Source organism: Arachis duranensis, chromosome 9 (assembly GCF_000817695.3).
Source record: "Arachis duranensis cultivar V14167 chromosome 9, aradu.V14167.gnm2.J7QH, whole genome shotgun sequence".
NCBI classification, from domain to species: domain Eukaryota; kingdom Viridiplantae; phylum Streptophyta; class Magnoliopsida; order Fabales; family Fabaceae; genus Arachis; species Arachis duranensis.
Genome location: NC_029780.3, coordinates 31,100,847 through 31,111,245, shown reverse-complemented (window position 1 = coordinate 31,111,245; position 10,399 = coordinate 31,100,847). Strand labels below are relative to the sequence as shown.

The window sequence follows — 10,399 nt, the reverse complement described above, 5'->3', positions numbered from 1 at the left end:
CAAGAGAAACGACTCTACAACTAGCAAATAAAGCAAAAATCAAGCTATTCACAATATTCACATATATACAATAACCAATAACATAACACCATTGCAATCCCCCGGCAACGGCGCCATTTTGACGATTGGATTTTTGACGGTTTAGAATTTCACAAATGAATTCTCGTCGCAAGTATAGTTTCTAAACCAAACAATAATCCTTTCATACAAAAGATTGTTTGTCACAAGTAACAAACCCCTAAAATTAATAACCGAAGTATTGGACCTCGGGTCATTCTCCCTAGGAATTGTAATAAAGTGTCTTGTTATTGGTTGTGAATCATATTTGGGGTTTTTAAGATTTTGGACAAGAAATATAAATGGCAAAGAACATAAACTAACAACTAACAAAGCTCTTGGCAAGATATGAGAACTAGAAGTTCTATCGCTCTTGGCAAGGTATGAAAATTAGAAGTCCTATCCTAGTTATCCTTCTCAATTGTGATGAGAATTGTTCATTGCTACCACTTAGTTAACCCTTACTAAATAAAGGAAAGTCAAGTGGATGAATTGACTTGAGCCACAAGTCCTAGCCAACTCCCAAGGAAAGACTAGCTTTAGTGCACTCCAAACCAATTAGCAATCTCTCCAATTATCAATCAACAAAGGAATTAGATAACTCAAGTGTCACTAATTACTCTACCTAGGCCAAGAGGAACAAAATCTATACTATATCTAAAAGAGACATTTCAACAAACACATAAAGTGCAATAGGAGTGAACATTATTAAATGCAAGAATTAAAGGAATCTACAACTACAAAAACAAGAGATCAATAATAGAAAAGCAAAGAAGAACAATTATTATGAATTACCTCTTATTGAATTGAAAGAAAATGGAAGGAACAATAGTAGATCTACAACAAAGCATAAGAACAACATAAAGGAAATTACAACAAAAGAATGGAAGAAGATGAATGTAGCAACAAAGAATTGAGATGTAGAAGTAGAAGAAAGCAAAGATTAAAACCTAGATCTAAGAACTAATCCTAATCCTAATCCTAATTCTAGAGAGAAGTGAGAGCTTCTCTCTCTAGAAACTAATTCTAACTACTAAACTAAACTAATGGTAACTAACATGTGTTTCCCTCTTCACTCCTTGGGTTAAATAGCATCAGAAATGAGTTGGATTGGGCCCACAAGGCTTGAGAATTCGCTGGCCCACGGATTGCATTAAGTGAACCAGGTGGCACAACGACGCGTGCGCGTATAGTGCGCGTACGCGTCCCTATCTGCAGTGCAACTAGGGCAAATCTTATATCATTGCGAAGCCCCGGATGTTAGCTTTCCAACCCAACTGGAACCGCATCATTTGGACCTCTGTAGCTCAAGTTATGGTCGTTTAAGTGCAAAGAGGTCGGCTTGACAGCTTTCCGGTTCTTTCATTTCTTCATGAGTTCTCCAACTTTTCATGCTTTCTTTCTTCATTCCCTTGATCCAATCTTTGCCTCCTAAACCTTAAATCACTTAACAAACATATCAAGGCATCTAATGGAATCAAGGAGAATTAGATTTAGCTATTTTAAGTCCTAAAAAGCATGTTTTCACTCTTAAGCACAATTAAGGGAGAAGTTATAAAACCATACTATTTCATTGAATAAATGTGGGTAAAAGGTTATAAAATCTCCTAAAATCAATACAAGATAAACCGTCAAATTGGGGTTTTTCAACAGGGTATTAAGAATTTACCAGGATCTTGTTTCTTTTAAGGTAAAGTTTGCTAAACCCATGTATTTAGTTCACTAATGAGCAAGGGAGGTTCATCTTTCCAAGTCTCATTACCAAACAACTTGGCATTCAGCTTCATGATGGCTCCTAGATATTAAGTAACTTGCTCTTCAGTTACATCTTCATCCTCTTCAGAGGAAGAATAGTTTTCAGAGCTCATGAATGGTAGAAGGAAGTTTAACGGAATCTCTATGGTCTCTATATGAGCCTCAGACTCCTTTAGGTCCTCAATAGGGAACTCCTTTTTGTCTGGAGTACATCCCATGAGGTCTTCCTTATTGGGATTCACGTCCTCCTCCTCCTTTGTGGATTCGGCCATTTTGATAATATCAATGGCCTTGCACTCTCTTTTTGGATTCTCTTCTGTATTGCCTGGGAGAGTACTAGGAGGAGTTTCAGTGATTTTCTTACTCAGCTGACCGACTTATGCCTCCAAGTTTCTAATGGAGGACCTTATTTCATGCATGAAACTTAAAGTGGCCTTAGATAGATCAGAGACTATGTTTGCTAAGCTAGAGGGACTCTGCTCAGAATTCTCTGTCTGTTGCTGAGAAGATGATGGAAAAGGCTTGCTATTGCTAAATTTGTTTCTTCCACCATTGTTATTATTAAAGCCTTGCTTCTGTGGATCATTCCATAAAAAATTCAGATGATTTCTCCATGAAGGGTTATAGGTGTTGCCAAAGGCTTCACCCATGTAATTTACCTCTGCCATTGTAGGGTTCTCAGGATCATAAGCTTCTTCTTCAGAAGATGCTTCTTTAGTACTGTTGGATGCATTTTGCAATCCATTCAGACTCTGAGAAATCATGTTGACTTGCTGAGTCAACATTTTGTTCTGAGCCAATATGGCATTCAGAGCATCAATTTCAAGAACTCCCCTTTTCTGAGGCGTCCCATTACTTACAGGATTCCTCTCAAAGGTGTACATGAATTGGTTATTTACCACCATGTCAATGAGTTCTTGAGCTTCTGCAGGCGTTTTCTTTAGGTGAATGGATCCACCTACAGAATGGTCCAGTGACATCTTAGAAAGCTCAGATAGACCATCATAGAATATATCTAAAATGGTCCACTCTGAAAGCATGCTAGAAGGACACTTTTTGGTCAACTGCTTGTATCTTTCCCAAGCTTCATAGAGGGATTCACCATCTTTTTGCTTGAAGGTCTGAACATCCACTCTAAGCTTGCTCAGCTTTTGAGGAGAAAAGAACTTGGCCAAGAAGGCCGTGACCAGCTTATCCCAAGAGTCCAGGCTATCTTTAGTTTGTGAGTCCAACCATGTTCTAGCTCTGTCTCTTACAGCAAAGGGGAAAAGCATGAGCCTGTAGACTTCAGGATCTACTCCATTAGTCTTAACAGTATCATAGATCTGTAAGAATTCAGTTAAAAACTGATAGGGATCTTCTGATGGAAGTCCATGGAACTTGCAGTTCTGTTGCATCAGAGCAACTAGTTGAGGCTTCAGCTCAAAATTGTTTGCTCCAATTGCAGGGATTGAGATGCTTCTTCCATAAAAATTGGAAGTATGTGTAGTATAATCACCAAGCATCCTCCTTGCGCCTCCACCATTGTTATTGGGTTCGGCCATGTCTTCTTTTTTGAGATTCTCTGTAAGATTTTCTCTTGATTGTTGTGCTTTAGCTTCTCTCAGCTTCTTCTTCAGAGTTCTTTCAGGTTCAGGATCTGCTTCAACAAGAATGTCCTTGTCCTTGCTTTTGCTCATATGAAAAAGAAGAGAACAGAAAAGGAAGAGGAATCCTCTATGTCACAGTATAGAGATTCCTTTATGTGAGTAGAAGAAGAAAAGAATAGAAAAAGGAGAACAGAAAAATTCGAACACATAGGAGAAGAGAGGGTTCGAATTTTTAGATGAAGAGAAGTGTTAGTAAATGAATAAATAAATAGAAAGAGATGAGAGAGAGGAGTTTTCGAAAATTAATTTGAAAAATGGTTAGTGATTTTCAAAAATTAGAGATAGAAAAGTAGTTATGTGGTTTTGAAAAAGATAAGAAACAAACAAAAAGTCAAGTAGTTAGTTGAAAAAGATTTGAAAATCAATTTTGAAAAGATAAGAAGTTAGAAAAAAGATTTTTGAAATCAAATTTTTGAAAAAGATATGATTTGAAAAAGATATGATTAAAAAGATATGGTTGAAAAAGATTTGATTTTTAAAATTAAAATTGATTACTTGACTAACAAGAAACTAAAAGATATGATTCTAGAATTTAAAGATTGAACCTTTCTTAACAAGAAAGTAACAAACTTCAAATTTTTTAATCAATCACATTAATTGTTAGTAAATTTTCGAAAATTATGAAAAGAAGATAAGAAAAAGATTTTGAAAAATCAATTTTTTTAAAACTTTCGAAAATAATAAAAAATGAAAAAGATTTGATTTTTGAAAAAGGTTTTGAAAAGATAGGATTTTTGAAATTGAAATCTTGACTTGACTAACAAGAAACAACTTATTTTAAAAATTTTTGACTATATCAACCCAAAGATTTCGAAAATTATGAGAGAAATAAGGAAAAGATATTTTTTGATTTTTTTGAATTTAATGATGAGAGAGAAAAACACAAAAATGACTCACAACATGAAAATGCAAGATCAAAACACATAATGCATGCAAGAACACTATGAATGTCAAGATAAACACCAAGAACACTTTGAAGATCAAGATAAACATCAAGACTTATTTTTGAAAAATTTTCAAGAAAAGAAAAACATGCAAGACACCAAACTTGGAGATTTTTCATGTTTAGACACTATGAATGCAAGAATGCATATGAAAAACAACAAAAGACACAAAACAAGAAAATATGGAGATCAAATAAGAAAACTTACCAAGAACAACTTGAAGATCATGAAGAACACCATGCATGAATTTTTGAAAAATTTTTAGAAAATTAAAAAGATGCTATTGACACCAAACTTAAAAATTGACACTAGACTCAAATAAGAAACACAGAATATTTTTTATTTTTATGATTTTATTAATTTTTTTGGTTTTTTTTAAATTGTTTTGGAAAACGAAAAAGAAAAGAAAAATTTTTTTGAAAGATTTTTGAAAACTTTTTGGAAAACAAAATAAGAAGAAAATTACCTAATCTGAGCAACAAGATGAACCGTCAGTTGTCCAAACTCAAACAATCCCCGGCAACAGCGCCAAAAACTTGGTGCACAAAATTGTGATCTCTAACAATGGCGCTCAACTTGGTATGCGCGTTTATAATCTCAGCACTTTCTTCACAACTTCGCATCACTAACCAGTAAGTGTACTGGGTCGTCCAAGTAATAAACCTTACGTGAGTAAAGGTCGATCCCACGGAGATTGTTGGTATGAAGCAAGCTATGGTCATCTTGTAAATCTCAGTTAGGCGGATTCTAATGGTTATAATGGTTTTCGAAAATAAAGATAAATAAAGCATAAAATAAAGATAGAGATACTTATGTAATTCAATGGTGGGAATTTCAGATAAGCGCATGAAGGTGTTGTATGGCGCTTTGAACGTCTGCTTTCCAGCTGTCTCCATCCAATCGTGTATATTCCTTTCTAGGGCAAGCTGTATATTGGGGGATCACTGTTGTCAATGGCTACCGTCCGTCCTCTCAGTGAAAATGGTCCAGGTGCTCTGTCTCAGCACGGCTAATCATCTGTCGGTTCTCGATCATGCTGGAATAGGATCCATTGATCCTTTTGCGTCTGTCACTACGCCCAACACTCGCAAGTTTGAAGCTCGTCACAGTCATTCAATCCCTGAATCCTACTCAGAATACCACAGACAAGGTTTAGACTTTCCGAACTCTCAAGAATGCTGCCAATGGATTCTAGCTTATACCACGAAGATTCTGGTTAAGGAACCCAAGAGATACTCATTCCAGCTTATTTGCTTGTAGAACGGAAGTGGTTGTCAAGCACGCGTTCATAGATGAGAATGATGATGAGTGTCACATAATCATCACATTCATCGGGTTCTTAGGCACGAATGGATATCTTAGAATAGAAATAAACAAGAGTTGAATAGGAAAACAGTAGTACTTTGCATTAATTCTCGAGGTACAGCAGAGCTCCACACCTTAATCTATGGTGTGTAAAAACTCCACCGTTGAAAATATATAAGAACAAGGTCTAGGCATGGCTGAGAGGCCAGCCCTTAAAACATGATCAAAGGATCAAAAGATAATCCAAAGATGTAAATACAATAGTAAAAAGTTCTATCTATACTAAACTAGTTACTAGGGTTTACAGAAATAAATCCTAGTGCAGAAATCCACTTTTGGGGCCCACTTTGGTGTGTGCTTGGGCTGAGCTTGAGCTTTACACATGCAGAGGCTTCTCTTGGAGTTAAACGCCAAGTTGTAACGTGTTTTTGGCGTTTAACTCTGGTTTGTGACGTGTTTCTGGCGTTTTACTCCAGAATGCATCATGGAACTGGTGTTGAACGCCAGTTTGCATCGTCTAAACTTGAATGAAGTATAGACTATTATATATTGCTGAAAAGCCCTGGATGTCTACTTTCCAACGCAATTGAGAGCGCTCCATTTGGAGTTCTATAACTCCATAAAATCTATTTCGAGTGCAAAAAGGTCAGAATCCAACAGCATCAGCAGTCCTTTTTCAGCCTGAATTAGATTTTTGCTCAGATCCCTCAATTTCTGCCAGAAAATACCTGAAATCACAGAAAAATACACAAACTCATAGTAAAGTCCAGAAATGTGAATTTTGTATAAAAACCAATAAAAACATCCCTAAAAGTAGCTAGATTCTACTAAAAACTACCTAAAAACAATGCCAAAAAGCGTATAAATTATCCGCTCATCAATGCCGTCTTCTCTTGTTCATAAGGATCTACAGCAATTTAGTTGTAGCCGGAGTATCCATCCAAGAAACAATAAAAAGCGTGTTCGGCCAACCGGAAGTGGGAAGTGATCCTTCCTTGTGGCTGTGTTGAGTCTCCTATAATCGATGCACATCCTCTAACCAGTTACGGTTCTTGTGGTAATAAGCTCATTCTTGTAATTAGTCATCACTGTCATACCTCCTTCTTGGGAACAAATTGTACCGGGCTCACCCAAGGGATATCAGAGATTGGGTATACAATGCCAGCTTCCCACAGCTTCATTACTTCCTATTGCACTACCTCCTTCATAGTGGGATTTAACGTCCTTTGTACTTGCACTACTGGTTTAGCCTCTTCTTCGAGCAAGATTTTGTGCATACACATTGCAGGACTTATTCCTTGAGGTCGCTAATAGTCCATCCAAGTGCTGTTTTGTGTTCCCTTAACACCTCGATTAGTGTCTCTTCTTCGTGAGTATTCAGTGAAGAATTAATTATCACAGGACATGTCTCTGCCTCTTCAAGGAAATCATATTTTTGAGAAGGAGAAAGGGGATTTAGTTCAAGCTTTGGTGTCCCCTCATCCCTTGAAGGAATATATAATGCTTCCTTGGGTGGTGGGCAACACTCTTCGATCTCACCTACTTCGACTTTGACAGAAGATTCAAGCGACTCCTCATCGAGCCTGCCTTCTTCTAATATCTCTTGTACCAAAGGATCAATTATGTTAATTTTCATGAATCTTCATAATCATTCGAGTATTGTAAGGCTTGGAATACATTGAGCACAAAATGTTAATTCACCCTTTTGAACATCGATTAAGGCCTTTCCATTAGCCAAGAAAGGTCTCCCCAATATGATAGAGGCATTGACAGCTTCCTCCATGTCTAAGATCACAAAATCCACAGAAAAAATAAAAGCTCCCACCTTCACTAGCAAATTCTCCACAACACCTAATGGAAATTTAAGAGAACGGTTAGCAAGTTACAAAGAAGTTCTGGTGGGTTTTACCTCTTCGATTTGTAACTTGCGCATTAAGGATAATAGCATGAGATTGATGCTAGCTCTAAGATCACACAAGGCTTGATCGACAATCACTTCCCCAATAGTACAAGGAATTACAAAGCTTCCAGGATCTTTTAGCTTCTCAGGGAGATTCTTTTGAATGACACCACTGCATTCTTTTGTAAGCACCATGGTTTCATTCTCCCTCCAATTTCTTTTCTTGGAAATCAACTCATTCATGAATTTTGCATATAAGGGCATTTGTTCAAGAATTTCAGCAAAAGGAATGATGATTTGTAACTTCTTGAATACCTCCAGGAACTTAGAGAATTGTTGATCTTTGGCCTCTTTGCAACCTTTGAGAGAAAGGAATTTTTTGCTTGTATTCAGGCACTTCAATCTTCTCCTTTGGTGCATATTTGGAAGCTAGAAATTGTTTCTGCAAGATGAAGGAAATTACGTGCTCCTATTGAGTTTGGTTGCTCTTTAGAGCTTTTTTGCTTGGCTTAGCAGTGGGAGCTTCTTCTTTCTCTTCTCCCAATACCTTTTCACTTCTCAAACTAATGGCTTTACACTCCTCCTTAGGATTCAGGATAGTGTCACTTGGGAGTATTTGAGTAGATTTTGCCAATTGCTGAGCAATTTGGCCCACTTGTATATCTAGATTTCTTATTGAGGATCCTTGATTCTTGAATTTGGTTCTTGTGTCCTCCATGAATGAGACAGTGGCATAGGACAATTTTTCTAGGGCCAGTTCAAGGTTAGAAAGCCTTTGGGAGTCTTGAGTGGGTTGTGTGGGTGGTGGCTGTTGGTTCGAATTGAAGGTGTTATGCTGAGGGTTACAGTGGCTTAGTTCATGGTTGTTGTTGAAGTTATTGGGCCTTTGACTTTGATCTCTCCACCCAAAATTTGGGTGATTCCTCCATCCAGGATTATATGTTTTGGGGAAAGGATCATTTTGAGGTGGCCTAGAAGGATTGCCCATGTAAATTAATTCCTCAAGAGAAGGTCGACCGTACTCCATGCCTTCACCTTGAGATAGTCCATCACTCATACCATAAGAATTCTCGTGAAAGCTCACCGTCGAGACTTGCATTCCACCTAGGTGTTGAGTAATTGCATTAATTTGTTGGGACATGAATTTATTTTGAACCAAAACGGTGTCTAAAACATCTAATTCCATACTTCCTTTCCTCGTTGATCTCTCTGAGGAATAGAGATATTGATTGTTGGCAACTATCTCAATCAATTCCAGTGTTTCATCGGTGGTTTTCTTCATATGCAAAGATCCTCTAGCCGAACTATCTAATGAAACCTGTGAAGCAGGGGTGATCCCATCATAGAATATCTGAAGCTAAACCCAGTCAGCAAACATATCCAGAGGGCACTTTCTGATCATTTCTTTGTACCTCTCCCAAACTTCATAAAAAAATTCTCCTTTATGTTGTCTGAAGGTCTGAACGTACGTTCTAAGCTTAGTCCACCTCTGAGGTGGGAAGAACTTGTTTAAGAACTTAGTGACCAAGTCCTCCCATGTGGCTATGTTTTCCTTGCACTGATTATCTAGCCATTACTTAGCCCGATCCCTTACAGCAAAAGGGAAGAGCAACAATCGATAAACCTCAGTCGGGATGCCATTTGTCTTGACAGTGTTACAAATTTGCAAGAAATTAGCGATAAACAAATTCGGATCTTCATGCAAGCTCCCACTAAACTGACAATTTTGTTGAACCAATGTAACGAGTTGAGGTTCTAGTTCAAAATTATAGGCATTAACAGTAGGTGTAATAATGCTACTTTCACAACTCCCTAGATTAAGGGTAGTGAAAAATCCAAGGGTCCTCCTACGTGGGGGAACATTAGCATTGTCGTTTGCATTTTCAGCCATGTCGAATGCAAATTTTTCTTCAACTGCCTCCTCAATTTCTTCTTCAACTCTTCAATTTTGAGTTTGTTTCCTTAGTCGCCAAAGACTTCTCTCGATCTCTGGATCGTATTGAAGAGGTTCTTTATCCCTATTATTCTGCCTATACAAAAACAAAAAGAAAAACAAATTAGAATTTCCTTTACTGTGTGAAGAGAATTCCTAGCGGGTAAAACTAAAACAGTAAATAAATAAAAGCTAAAGAAAAGAAAAGTTTAATCTAGGTAATCAATTAATTGGTATTTTGTTAACCACAATTAGTCCCGGCAACAGTGCTAAAAACTTGATCGCGAAATTTCAAATACCACAACTAACCAGCAAGTGCATCAAGTCGTATCAAGTAATAACTCACGACGAGTGAGTGACAATTCCATGAAGACTAACAAATTAAGCAAGCAATGGTCAATCAATTAATCTAGTCAGACAATCAAGTCGGGGTTTCAGAAAACTTAATCGATGACAATGAATTAAATTAAAACAAATAGTAAGTGTTAAAAGATAATATGATAAAAGAGAGTTAAGGTTTTGGATATGTTGAAACTTCTTGATCAATAATTTTCACTTTATACCTTAATCATAATACTCTTTTATGGCAAATCTTTAGTAATCAAACCCCAATTCATTGGTGATTTAATTTCTCTTTAACCTAATTAATCGCTAATCCCTTAGTCAATTATTTAAGAAAAGAGTTGAAGAACGTTCAATGATTTATATTGCCACACAATTCATAAGAAGCTCCCCTAGTTGATTCGATGTCACTTATCAAGTCTAGTTTTAAAACTTAAGAATTGTGAGAATCAGTTTTCAAGCTTAATTCAATTAATAAACTTTTTCAAGAAGTTAAAAGAATTCAAATCAGAGA

General features: G+C 36.8%; 1 non-coding gene across 1 annotated transcript; it reads left to right on the top strand.

Annotated features, from left to right (window-relative positions):
• Positions 1-2,850: 2,850 nt before the first annotated feature.
• Positions 2,851-2,954, top strand: LOC127741859 (small nucleolar RNA R71). The gene has a single exon (XR_008003064.1). It is a non-coding gene; the product is annotated as a small nucleolar RNA R71 (small nucleolar RNA).
• Positions 2,955-10,399: the final 7,445 nt, after the last annotated feature.